Source organism: Melanaphis sacchari, unplaced genomic scaffold, assembly GCF_002803265.2.
Source record: "Melanaphis sacchari strain LSU unplaced genomic scaffold, SCAv2.0 Contig487_pilon_pilon, whole genome shotgun sequence".
In the NCBI taxonomy this organism is placed as follows: Eukaryota; Metazoa; Arthropoda; class Insecta; order Hemiptera; family Aphididae; genus Melanaphis; species Melanaphis sacchari.
Window position 1 is genome coordinate 1 of NW_020271324.1, and position 15,475 is coordinate 15,475.

The 15,475-nt window shown below is 25.3% G+C and overlaps 1 pseudogene; it reads right to left on the minus strand.

Annotated features, from left to right (window-relative positions):
- Window positions 1-2,753: 2,753 nt before the first annotated feature.
- Window positions 2,754-3,772, minus strand: LOC112598393 (annotated as a pseudogene).
- Window positions 3,773-15,475: the final 11,703 nt, after the last annotated feature.

Genomic DNA, 15,475 nt, shown 5'->3' on the forward strand with positions numbered 1-15,475 from the left:
AAAATTAGTATGAATTTAATAAGTTTTAACCGGATCCTCGAAAACCGTCTTTTCATAATCATGCAATATCTAAGTGAAAAAATAAATTTTTAATTCCAAATTTTCATACTCACCATTATTTATGACACCTACAAAAGAGTATCATAAAAAAAAAAATAAAAAAATTTTATTTTTATTTTAGTTTTTAGGGCCCTTAGCAACTGGTGTTTATGTCTACTCTTTTATTTACATAGTAAGTTAATTTATTGTATTTGTTGAATTGTACAATGTATGAATCAAGTTATTTTAATTAGGTTCACTACGGCCATAATCATTATATTATATATTATCATTTATTATAGAATTATATAATTTATATGTTTTTTGATTCAACCCACCTTACTATTCTCCTCAGTAAAATTATATTAATGAGGGATAATTATGATTCATTCAAGCATAATTTTTTTTTATTTTAGCGGTCTCTTGTTTGAATACACTTTGATGTTTTTACTTCTGGTATCTCAGTTACAATTTTTTTTCAAATGTTCTTTTACTATTTTTTTACACTTAATATATCACTTTTTTTGTGGTTGTGGTTTTAGATTGTAGGTGTGACATTTATTTTTATTTATTTTATATAACAAATATTTAGTTATTATATACCATTTTATTTTACGGCACATTTGTGATTATAATATTTAACCTTGATTTATACTTTTTTCTAATAATAGACATTTAATTAATGATATTACATATCCGTAGAATATATACCTACTCCATATTACACGTTTTATGACATTTTTTCTTTGCATCATTTTCCAGACGTGCTGATGTTCTCATACAGAAGGTATATTATTATGATTACATTAATTCCACAAGTATTATTTTAACGACAATAATAAATAAGTTGATATTATTATCCTTGTACGTGGGTAGGCATACTTTTAGGCGGTTCACTGTTTTAAGTATAAGCATGTATGCATACGATTTATGTTATCAAGATAACGTTAAACGAGTTGTGTATGCGGTATAATGATATTTTTCTTTTTTTGATAAAAATAAATATTTAGCAATTAGTAGGTGGTTTGGTGAGTAAAGCTGAATCATTGACGTTACAAATTAAAATATATGGTTGTTTAGAAAATTTACCGTTTCTGAGTTGTAATCCAATAGAAATTATATTTTTGTATTCTGCTTTGCTTTAAAAATCTTTTCGAAAGACTGCACAATAATCAAAATTAAAAAATATTCATAGTATTATATATAATATAAATAATTGTTTCATTTATTAGCGATGTATAGAGAAAACCCAATCTGTAAAATATTGTAGAATATTAATTATTAGCACAACGGATGATTTTGTGCATCATATTTTATTTATGAATTTACTTTGTCCCTATACATGTAACGTTGTAGAACAGATGGCTTCGGATTTTTATTACAAACGCATATTAAAATTTTTTCATATTGGTATAAAATAAAAAAATAAACATAAAATACACGTACACAACAAACGTCAATGATGCAACGCTAATTAAATAACAATAATAATAAAACGTCAACGTAATGTGGACAATGATAATAATACTGCAAATAAAAATAAGAAAAAAAGCAAAAGAAGTATGTTTTTAATAGGTATATTATTTACACTAGCGTGAAGACAGAAGAACACACGTGTTGTGGCAAAATTGATTCAAGTAGATAATTCAACAATTAAAATATAATTATTATTATTATTGCGCTATGATTATTTGACTGCACATTAATCAATACAAAACCTGTTCGTCAAAATCGATCACTAAAATAGTTTTTCAATTTTTTTTTTTTTTTTTTTTTAGTTAAAATAACATCATGCAACATGAAACTATTTAAGGCATCAATTATACGCGTTTTATTAGCTGTGGTGTTTAAACTGTTGACCTTAAATCACATTTATCTTTTTTAATGATTCACGAGGTAAAATAATATCTAGATATATTTCTTTAAATTTTGAAACACAACTTGGTGCTTTTAAGAATAATTTTTAATGGACATTTTTAACACACGTGTTGATCGTGGAATAATTACATCTTATTATTTCTAAAAATCATCTTCTAAACATGTCAAATGAATCGGTTTAGAAAAAAAATGCTGCCAAAACACTATTGGCTTTAACCATAAAAGGAGCCGCATCAGTCAAAAATAAAAATAATACACTTTCCTATTTTACCTATTTATCAAGTATGTGAAATAAATATGAGTTTATTCCAATTTGAATGATCGTAATCGTACACATTTTTTATCGGATTGAAAATATCTGATTCCGATAAAAATATGTATTATTAATTAACTCTGTTCTCAAATAATAATATATCTAACACTTACTTAAAGCTAATTAAATAAAAAAAAAAAACCTACAGTTTATATAATTGCCAGATGAGACCATATTAATTTTATATAATAAAATTACGGTCATTAAAAGACATTTATTTTAAAATGACATTAGTCTATACTATTCTTAAAATATAACTGAAATATACTATGATAATAGCATCTACCTCTATAACAAAATAATTTGTACTTATTGACAGTGTCCATCAAGTATATTTAATTAAAATTAATTTTATAGTTAAAAGATATTATATTATTACTTACTAGTTATGTATTCAATTTTATCACATATTAAAAACCATGTAGATTATTCTTAAATAATGGTAGCAGAAAAAAAAAAAACTAAATAAGCTACAACAATTTTATTTTGGGAAACTCAGCATTATAATTCATTTGAAATATGTTCAAGAAGTGTTATCTTTTTTCAACTAATTTAATCGTAAATTTAAATATTTAATCTAACTATCTTCCACTCTTATCAATGAACTCATGTGGTCAATCTAAATAAATATATTTAATTCTTAATATTTTATTAAAATTATAATTTATAGCCAATTAAATTGTAAGTTTATTTTTTAAATGTGTCATAAGATAAAATAATTTAACATTGTGTTCCATTGTCATTATTTTTGTGTTTATGTTTATTTATTAATGCTACAATTTCTTTTCCGAGATATTCTTTAGTTCAACAATCAGTTTTTAAGGAATGTAAAACTATATTATGTACATTTAGTTTTACTAATAAGTTCATTAATATTAATATGTTACTTTATGCTAAACAGTGCGCGATAAAATAACTATATTTAATAATAATACCTGAAACTTGAATTATTTCATTATTAATTATGATATAAAATGAACAATTTTAATTTTTTTTCGTATTCAAGTTTATCAACTACAAGTTTTAAAGATCTTAAAAACTGAAATATAGTAATTGGGTCAGCCATTGTTAACTTTTCTACGGTTTCCTTTGAAAGAGATATCTTTTTTTTAAACCTTTTGACAATATTTAATATTTTTTATTATAAAAGAAATCGGTCATTTGTAAATTTTAAAATTTAATTTTCTATTTTAAATATCACAATTTTAAATCTTATTTGTCAATGAGCTAGCTAGTAAATAATCGTGAAGATCAATTGATTTTGGCCAATGATATGTTATTATTTCAGCAACTGTAGCTATTAAAATGTACCAGTTATAAATTGTATAGTACACAATGTAAGTAATAATTGTGTCTTATTTGTATCAGAAAAATCTCTAACTATGGTTTTTTTGGACGAGTAAATTTAAAAAAGTCAATCTAACACGTATGATCTGTCGTTACTTAAATTCGTTGGATTATCATTTTTTAAACACCTTGCGATGATAAAGGAGAACTGTATAATTGATTTTTACAGTTTGAATTATCACTTCTAGTTTTCATTATTTTAATTCATATAATACGTAAATAATTAGAATTTATAAAAAATGTAAGTAAAAATTGTATTAATAAAATAATTATTGACAAAAATAAAACTAGTTACTAGGCAACACATATTATTTTCAGTTGGAAGATTAAAAACTAATTTTAAAATCAGAAACAAATAAATATAATATACAAATATCTAATAATTAATAATTTCAATTATAGAAATTATCATTATTGTCAGATTTATCAGAACATAACTTCCTTCTTAAACTTAAAGCCTCTCGATATCAAATGATTACGATTTTCTTTATCATCAGCAAATTTAAATTCTTTTTAAAATTTTTTTGTTATTCTAACATATGGCATTATTTTGCATTTTGTTTCGGGAACAATTTTATAACATTATTATTGATAATTATTTATCCGAATAAAAAACAAAAAAAAATTTAGTTATGAATGTCAAGTTGTTTTTTATATTGATATTTCGCATTAAAGGATTTGTTTTTTCAATAGCTGCAATTAGATTCATTCTGTATAGAAATTAGAAAAATAATATTTTTTGTTTTATTAAAATGATTGAAATAGTATTGGACAACTATTCAAGCCATCTTGTACCGACTAATTATATGAGTATATATAATGTTAATATATTTTTTAAATTTTTTTTACAAAAATTCAAATGTATAAACTTATTGTCATAGTTTATGACATTCATTTGTTTCTTGGATTAAGATTTTCGTGTAATTTCACGCAAGTTTATAAAAGTTTATAATATTGCTGTTCAATGCGCGTAGCTATTTGGTGAAAATTATAATATATTTAATCGTACGAATATTCGTAATGGATGTTACGCACGTTGGACATGTCTCCATACGGTTTCTTTAGCCATGAGGTGACTGTAACGTATAATATCAGTGTTGTTTATACAGGAAGGCAGAGGTCGGAAAACGGTTGAAATGGTGATGTGTATAAATACATGCATAGGTAGGTAGTTTAAGCAGAAAAAAAACACCACAATTTGATTATGATATAAAATATTAGATATATTAATAAAAATAAGTAACAATAGGCAATAATAAATTAATAAAATTCAAAATACTGGAAAACTGGTCAACAGGTCGGTGGCGATGATGATTAAATAAAGGCTGGAAAATATTCACGAGATTCACAAGGTGGTATGAATATAATTAATGCTTGAAATTTTTTTCAAATATTAATAATTGATCGTCGTCGTCATTTGATCACGCATATGGTTGAGTAGATTGTAATTGCGTTTTTTCAACAATATATTATAAATATTCAAATTTCAGCTTAAACTCTTAGTATATTCGAGTAAGATCCTGAGATCCGTAGTTCGTCATAACATTTTTGACGACAACGCACATAATTTTACTATGATGATGGCGAAATAATCTGAGTGCATAATATTATACGCACTTATATCATAAGTACATAATTGGTAAAAATAATATTATTTTTTTTTTTATACAATGTACACGCGTTGTTGTTTGATCGAAATGGATATGAGAAAAGGCAATACAAAAACACAGGTTCCCTCATATATATACACGTCACGTCAGCATGTGTATACAAGTATAGGTATGTCCATGAATTAAGCATGTTATTCATAATTATTATGCATGACCTACCCACAACACTTATGTCAATAATTTACTAACATCTTACACTTTTTTTTGAATTATATTTATATACTGAACAATTTTTTTTTTATGAATTTAGGTAATAATATTAATAGATGTGAATAAAAAAAAAGGAAATCGATTTTTGAAGTTAGCTGTCATATACCTATCACAAATGTTGTAATATAAATCTATACACGGATAGATGAAATAATTTTTGATATCTATTTGAACTTAATTTTGCAATATTTTTAAATAAATATAAGTAACCGTCATATTAAATAAGCGGACACTACTTTGATATACATTAGGCGCCGAGTAAGTGACTATTATGCCTATAATTCAAGAATATAATATAACTGTATACGAAAAACAATTATAAGTGGAGACGGTCTGTTAGCCTATACCCCTAAATATATTTTTTGATATGTTTTTTTTGTTTTTCAATATAGCTATTTAATTTTTTTTACCATTAGTATGACGATATATTGATTTAATTTTTACCAAAAACGTTAAATGTATTATATTATTAGTATTTAGAACTTTATTATCATAATAATATATATTTGTTCCATTAAATTATTACTGTTATTAACTATTGAGTTTATAATCGTAATAATACCTTATTGTAAAATAGTGTGAATAAGTTTATTGTATAATTAATAGATGATCTTTTAAAACTAATCTACAGATACTGAAAATGTCATCGCATACTTAAAGTAAAGTTCTTAATTAACGTAAGATTTTTAGACGTCAACAATAATGAATTATAACAAAATAATTAACATTTTAGTTATTCATTTTTAAAGTCTGTGATTTTGTTTAAATGTTAACTTCTTCAAATGTTCATAAAATAATATCTTTATAATTGTATACTTTTTATACAGTTACAAGAACAATTGACGCCGGACCGCGTCACATTGTATACTTATTAGTTATTAGTTCCAGTTAATTTTAAGATAGTTACTAATAAAATTAATTTTATTACATTTTTAAGCCATAGCTTTAAAATTTAAAGGTTTTATAAATTGTTTACTTCGGAGTTTAAAATTAATGCATTATTTCGACAATTTATGGTGTAGGTACATACACAAAAAAATAATTAAACGTGTACATTATACAATTCATTGTAAAATATATAAATTCATCATTTCTTTAAATATAAAAAATATTTATACAAATATTCAGTGATACCTGTAAGAGGAATAGAAGGGTACACTATAATATAAGTGTAAGTATTTTGGTTTTAGTGAGCTTCAGTTCACTTAAAAATAGGCTTTAATGTACCTACTTCATTTTTTAAGCTAATTCGACAGATATTTTTCCTAATTACTTGATACGGATTGAATACAGTACTTAAATTTTCGACCGTGGTTTAAGTATTTAAAGGAACATATCAGAGAATACATATGTTATGTGTTTCGTTATGTTCATCACGGTAAAATTCGTAATTAAGCGACTCCCAATAATTAGCCATCATGCACAATTCTTGCAGCATATCAATATGGTTTACTTTTGATATTTCATCTACAATTTGCTCATCGCTTAAAACAAATAAAACTTTAACCATTCAATGCAAAGTAACCTTACATAAGCATTTGAACAAAGTTAGTATCGATTACTAAATCCGTTTAGATTGGATCAAATAATGATAGCCATGCTATAAATACTTAATAAAAACTATAATCTACGAATACCAGAAATATATAATGAATATAATGAATATAACAATATAAAGGTATCTAAATCACGTGAATAAGTTAACTAAATTAGATAAGTATATCCAATAATGACATATCCGGTGGTGAATTCTCAGCCACCAAGAAGACTCGTGCTGCGGATTGTGTTGGTGAAATAGGCACCCCCCCCCCCGTGATGGGTGTGAGAGTGCCATGAGTCCCAATTCGGACATCCGTCGCAAACGTTCAAACGTAAACGACTGCTGACCCAGGCGATAGTAACCACAACGATCCTCCCCACATTTATTTCATTATTATATAAATATTTTATTATGATATTTTATGTTATTACTAGATTATTATTTTTTTTTTTTTTAATATAACAATGTTTTAACGAATTGTTTTATTTTTTGTGTCATGTTGTGTGTACGCCATACGATTATGATTTGATTAAATGTCGTAAATAGAATATTGTCCGCAATGTCGCAATAGAATATTAGGATACTTATTATTATTATTATTATTCTTTTATTTCGTGTGTATTTTATCGCATTTGAAATAAATATAAAATTCAGTAAACCATCACTATTTAGACATCTATTATTTATATCTTATTATCATTAGAACATTTACCTTTTATCAATAAATCCCGATAATTGATAGTATTTTTTAATGCTAATTAAATGTATTAACAATAATATACGACGCACATCTTGGTATATATTGCAAAACGTGTTAACATAATATATTGGAAATCATTAGAGGGTTAAAGTTCGGAATATAAAATACTATGATAAAGTCTTTATTTTATTAGAATATGAAGAACATGGACGAATTTAGTCACAGCGTTACAAAATCTTGTGGCGTACACCTGTAATAAAAAAAAGATTTTTACGTGTTATTGAAGGTTAAAAGGTAATAATTATATTTACACTGGTTTCGTTTATTATTCTCTTCTGTTTATTTTCATGTAGATGTTAGAGTGAACACAAACGTAATATTCTTGGAAAAATGTTTATATAGGTTTGACCTAAAATTATTCTACAGTTGTTGGCCTCGAAGACGTATTTTTAGAAAATAATGATCATTGACCATCTTATTAATCATAAATTTTAATATTTTTGACATAATATGTTCTTTAATTTGTTATTAATATGAATGTGGATAAATGGTCTAAAATATTAATTAGATTAATAAAAGAATGTCTTATTATTAAAATTATTAAAGCTTACCTAAAATACACTGATAACGAAATGTCTTTATGTTTCTTATAAAGTTATAAACATTGAAAACTTACACGAAATTATAACATTTATTATATTATTAGTTATTACGACTATTGAATTTTGTTATAAAACAATGACAAAATCTTGAGAAAATTCAGTACCTATAGGTACAAATTATACAAATTATTTTAAATTGGCGTTTATTGAATTTTCAAGGGGTGTTTGAATGTACAATTATTTCATCTGCGAATAGAATATATTTTTCGTGTAGTGTTTATTGAGCTAATCACATTTTTTAACAAAAACTTTTAAACCCGTTTTGAACAATTAAATTTTTTTTCTTTAGGTATAGGTTTTTTTTTTTTAAATAATTTAAATGACTTTTAAATAAGACATTTGAAATTTAAATATATCTTAATTCTTCATGATATATTCATAGTAAAATCAAAGATATTTTAACATATTTTACCAGGATATGATTAAAAGTAAATTGGATAATTTTAATTAATTATTAATTATTAGTTCACGTAGAACTCACACATACATATATATATATTTTTTTTTTCTTGATATTAAACGCGTATTATTATTATGAAATTAAAATATTTTTTACCTAAAATAGTACTCGACTACTCCATAAAAATAATTCTAATGCTATAAGCGTAATTAACTGTTATATAAAAATAAAATGTTAGTAATGAAACTTTCCCGGTTGACACATTTTCCTCGAATGCTGTAAATATGTATTACTATTATGCATTAATTATTATACTTATAAATTATCATGTAAAAAATATTCCATTATAAAATGTATTTATACTTCACTATTTACATTGAAACGTGTCATTAGTAACCATCTAATCATTATTATAATAATGAAAAAGATGTTTTTGTTTTAATGAAAAAGTTTGGATTTTTAATACATGATACGAATAGTTTATAATTTATTATATTTCATATAAATTGCAGACTATATCGAAGTATAGATCATAAATCCAAATTGCAAGTAAAATAATTTTATGTAGTATTTAAGATAAATAGCTATTTATGTTAGTTAATGTTCATATTTCAAATTGTATAATACTATCGTGGAGGCGGAAATATTGAACGGTTCAGTATAGAAATATATATATGTGTATAAATACTTACTATAACCATAGAAAAATATAGAAACGACACTCAATCAGCTGGGTGGTCTAAAGTATCCCAACGGTATGAAGTATTGGATTCTAAAAGTTAAAACCGTATCCGTAATTTGACTAGATGTTGATAATATGCATCCATATTTGTTACGATATTATAAAAACGGAAATAATCCATTTCCCGCATGATTTTCGCGGGTCTTATATGTTAACAAACATTGCTAGAAACGAGCAAATTTGGAATTGCAATAGTTGCATTGTTTTATTATTAATTAGTGTTCGTTCAACAGTTTCAACTAATGTTCAACAATATATTGTTCAGTGATAATATTGATATTATTAATTTAAGTGATAACGAATGCGGCACCCCTCTGGAGACCGTGTTCAAGGCCAATGTCGCCCGATTTGGTTAATAGCAGACAGTGTCTATACCCTGCTATAACTGTAGCAATAGCTTAAGATACATATTATTTACGATATAATATTATTTTAATGACGTGCACTTTAAAAAAAAAAAAAAAACTCGAATTGCGCGTGGCGTGCATTAAAGTCACCTACGATGCAGTAATACCGATGTACAATTTATATTACCGACTAGCCGTTCTACCCCATAAGTAGTATATAGGCATCGCTGTGCGGTTTCGTTGTCAGACTGCGGTCGTCGTCGTCGTAAGTCCACGTGGGATGTTCGTTATACACGGCATAATAATAATAATAATGGTAATACGCATATTTGTCGATTTAAATAATATGTTCAAACGTCGGCCAAACCATATAACTATAGTTTTCGCGGAGTTTCACGGCTATATACACAATGACGCCGCGTGATGTATATACCTATATACATATATATAATATTACTGTAATATAAGCTATCGTGCTGGCTTCCTACACGAGCCAAGCCCCCCAGAGCACGCGGCGTGTGCATTTGTGTGTGTGTTGTGTGTGCGTGCGTGCGTGTGTAGTATGCAAAAAGGGGCGGAGTTTGTGGCCCTAGGCTAAATTTAATACACTATACAGAGATGTATGGAAAAAATGGGTTTTTATTCTACAACCGCGAGTAAAATTTTTTTGTAAATATTCATGGTAAACACATACGCACATATTATAATGTGTGCGGATAAACGGTCGCGATCGCAATAAACGTTTGCAAATTATATCTGTAGTCTATACCTATATATATACGCATGCGGTTGTGTGATACGAGTACATCAGACGTCATAAATCGTGTCTGTGTGGCGAATAATATTAAAAAAAAAAAAAAAAAAAAATGTTTATACTCATACACTTGTCTCACGCCCATATTCGTCGCGAGATTATCTAATTATATCTAAGAGCCATTTATACGCGCAAGCGATACAAGAGCCGAGAGCGCATTTAGAGGGACGCAAATCGTGTAAGCATGTATGTATAATATATAAATAATTTAGTACATGAATTATTATTCGAGCGTTGGCTGCGGGCGGAAAGCGAAAAAAAATTGGCATTCTTCGCGGAGAACTTGAGTCGTATAAAAGGACGTTAAGATAAAATTAAATAAAAAGTACGCAAGAAAAAACGATGTTAAATATCCATCTCTCTCTCTCTCTCTCTCTCTCTTTATTTCCCTCAAACCTATTATAAAAACATAATAATACATTATATCGGTTCTAATAGGTGCTTAATGTATATATTAATACCAATGAGCATATAATATATACATATATACTTTACACGTCATATTTATGTGAATATTTTACGTAACAATCTGTTAACTCACAATTCGACCTGCTTATCCCCGACACATGTCAATACCTTTTTTCTTATAAATAAACTTACTTGAAACATAAATTTACAAAAATATATCATTGTTTAAATTTGTATTGAAATTTAACAATTTATATTTTATGCTTTATTCGAAATAAAATATATATATATTTGTTTTTGCATTTATAATAAATACAAGACAGTCAATTTATAATGTTAAATTTTAAAAGTTGAATTTCAAATAATTATTTAATGATAACAATAATTTTATTACTTAACAGAAGTTCCTTAGAGTGTGTAAAAATGTACACGAATCCTCTAAAAATGTTACAATAATTATACCACAATAAAATTATAGTGGTTACTATAGTTATTTGATGATTTTTCAATTTTCAAACTTGTTGAATTGTTCATTTTAATCCTTTTATACTTGAAAATCATCTTATTATACTACGAAAGATTGTCTAGAACAATAAGCAAAAAAAAAGGTTCATAATAGACTGATATTTTATATGTATGATTTCAGTCATCAGTGTGTTTATTTACATAATGGGTACTAAGTTGAGCAGTTTTTAGAATGGTTTATGCCTTTAATTGCTTTTTTAGCTTCATTTTTTTCAATATCGGCCACAATATGGTTATATGATCATTACTACGAACTGCATTTTACCTATATGAATGTAATGTACCAAACATGAATTATTTTGTTTTATGTAATCCAGGAACTTTAAAATAGTTTTATTTTTATTTTATTTTTAAATATAAAAATGAAACTCAAGTAGCTTTTCAACATATAGATTAATAGTACAGATGTTCTAAAATACATATAAATAAAATAGACTTAATAATCAGTGTTGAGAATAGATAATTAATAATTTATCCAGTTAAAGATAAAGATGACTGTATTGATTTTTAACTATATAACGATAAAGATAATTACACTAAATTTAACTAAAATACCAGATCATTTTATTAATTTTATAAATATTTAGTGATATATAGGTATATATATTAAGCAAAAAATTATATCATTTAAAATATTTTAAAATATAAACATAATATAAAATAGTTTATTCATAAGAACATATGAAAAGTCATTCTCTACTTTAACAGTACAAAAAACTTAAATTTGAAAAAACAAAAAAAATTTACATTTGATTAAAATAATATTTTTAATTTTAATTTTTCTTTTTAGCCCATAAAAATAAATTAACTAGATAGGTAGTCATAGATAACTAGAATTTTATCTAGATGAAGATAAATATAAATAAGTTGAGAGTTATCAGATCAGATAAAAGATAAATCAATTTTATTTAAATATTTCCCAACACTGCTAACAATTATACAACATAACAAGACCATAAGAGTAAGCGTTTGGCGCCTCCACTCGAAATATTGAAAATTCGCATTGACTCCCATATTATAATATGTGTACTACTTGAATATTAATTTGTTCCGTATTTTTAAATTTTTATTATTTTTTTTTTTTTTTTTTGTACTTTGACACAATACATATTGAAATATACTTTACCTACGTATATGAATCACTTGATAAATATCAAATAGACGCTTTGAAATTTATTAATTTTACAATTATATCATCTGTTTTGGGTGTGTATTCGTATCATTTAAATAAATTAAAAAATCTAATTAACTCAAACTACCGCAAATACATCACGCGAATAGTTATTAGTCGAACGTGCTACAAAATACCAGAATACAAATCGTTGACAGCAAACGCATAATATTGTATAGAATACCCACAGGTGATTTCGTAAATTGTACCTATCTAAATTTTAAAAACAAGACATGTCCTCTAAAATGAACGATTCATATCTTTATTATTGTTTAAAAAATTCAAAAATATAGTAGGTAGTGAATTTTTCTGATAATTCGAATAGTACTCATAATAATTATGATTATAGTGGTGGTAAAATCGGTTAGATGTTTGTTTTGTTAGCTTGAAATATTCAACTTATCAAAATTTATTTTCTAAAATCATTAAACTTTATAAGTCAAAGGTTAATATTTTAATCATCTATTTTCTAAATATTATCTCTTAAAAATTGATTGCCCACGTAAAAACGTGTGTCTACTTTTCCAATATTTTCTCTTTTTCTGTATGTATTATACCATGATTTACTACATGATTACTACATGATTTAAATACCATGTAACCGCGACAACAATCTAATACATTATAATTATTATCTCAGTGTTGGACATAAGCTGCAACAATTCAATGTATTAATTATCTTTGAAATATAATTTTATTTTATTTTATTCACATTAAAAATAAAACTAACAATACGATTTAATTATATGCCACGGTGTAGTGTAAGTATACTTTATTATAATAGATTGATTAGGATAAAACCGTTTTCCATAAAATAATCGAAATCCAAACGCCCACTATGTACGATTTAGTTAAATTTCGAAGGCGTTATCACGTTTCTAAGTTGATTGAGTATTATTAAATAGTCATTTTAAAATCGTATCCACTTCGCACAATACGCAAGTAATCGTTGAAAAAGACACACGAGCAAATTATTTTCGCACTTTGCCAGTGTTATACAAATTCGATTATAACGTCAATGATTTATGTATTAAAGCTTTATATATATATACATATAGAATACAGACAGGTAAAATAATATATATGTGTATTATAAATGTTCAGTGGTCAAGTTCGTCCCACACTACTCAATATATAATATCATATTATACTGAGTTCTGTATAGGTAGGTATACTATTTATATTTAAACTTACACTTACTTTTTCTTTTTTTTTTTTTAATTAACACGCTCTCATTCAAATTCGTCAGATGATTTATGAATGTGTATACGCGAAAAAATATTTTAATGCGTTCAATTCGATTTTAAGTCAGTTTTTTCCTACGCAGCAATGAGCAAATCACATGTCATATTACATATACATATATTTATAGTATATTATGTGTGTTTGTGTGTGTGTGTATTATTATTACATATACACATAACCTAAGCTCCCGTTATACGTTATATATTCCAGTATACTATACACTGCAGCCCGCGTTACGAACGATCATATCATAAAACGGAAGTATAATATTAATATAATATATTATATTATTTATTATAGCTACTTACTTGTTGTTGACTTACGGTAAAGTATTGATTAAAACGTTTCACTCTATACAGACAAGTCGCGAACCATCTCAATCACCATATTGTATTATTGTAATAGATTACTGATATTAATTTAGTTGGTACAGATTCTGAATTTTTTATTAAAAGTTTAAATTTAAATTTTCATTTTATTTATATACAGTTAATAACCACTTAAATCTAATTATTAATTTTCGCTGTAACTATTATCTGTTCCATTAAAGTTCTAAAACAAAAAAAAAAAAAACAGTAGATTGATTATTATATAGTTGTTCGGTATCAAAAATTAAATTTTAAATGTATAGAACTTGTGAAATTACTATTCCAACGTGTCTTTTTGTTATATAAAAAAATAATTATTAAACAATCACTTAACTCATAGACATTAATAATTGTATCCTTATATTAATTATTATGCATCAATTGTTCCTATATCAAATTATTATAATGTGAAACCACTTGAGGCAATGTAGTTATACAATTTTATTCGAAAAATAAATACATATAATGTTAATGTAATGTTTAAAAGTATTTGAGTGAAATAATATTCTTTCCATGTATTCAGATCGTATACAATCTCCGGTCCCTCACTACTCACATATTGAAATAATCCAAATTTGATTTAGTAAATATTTAGCTTGTAATTAACAGCAATAATGTATAAATATATTTTATTCTATTGAATAGTCTAATTAACGATGGTTTTTTAATAAGTTACCATAAAATATATTCAATATCATAAAAACATACGTTTTGTTTCCAATTAAAGTCATGGTTGTTAACGAAAGTGTATCATAAATAAATATATTTATACAACATATCAACATATTTACCTATTTATAAGAGTTATAATTACAATATTATAAAACATTGAATATTTAAGTTTATATTTTCTTGTTATTCCCTCACCCATCAAGCGCTGTAATACAGAAATGATTTAAATTTATTGATACTTGTATGAATCAAGTAAATTAACTATTCAATAAAATAAGGCAAACAGTTGACATTTCAAGAACACGTATAGACGGTAGGCGTTTGAATAAAATTGACTATTGATTTTATGAAAGATTTATAAAAAAAAAAGCGTATTCCATTATTAATTTATTTCCGTCATCAAAAAGTAAATGCTTAAGTTAAA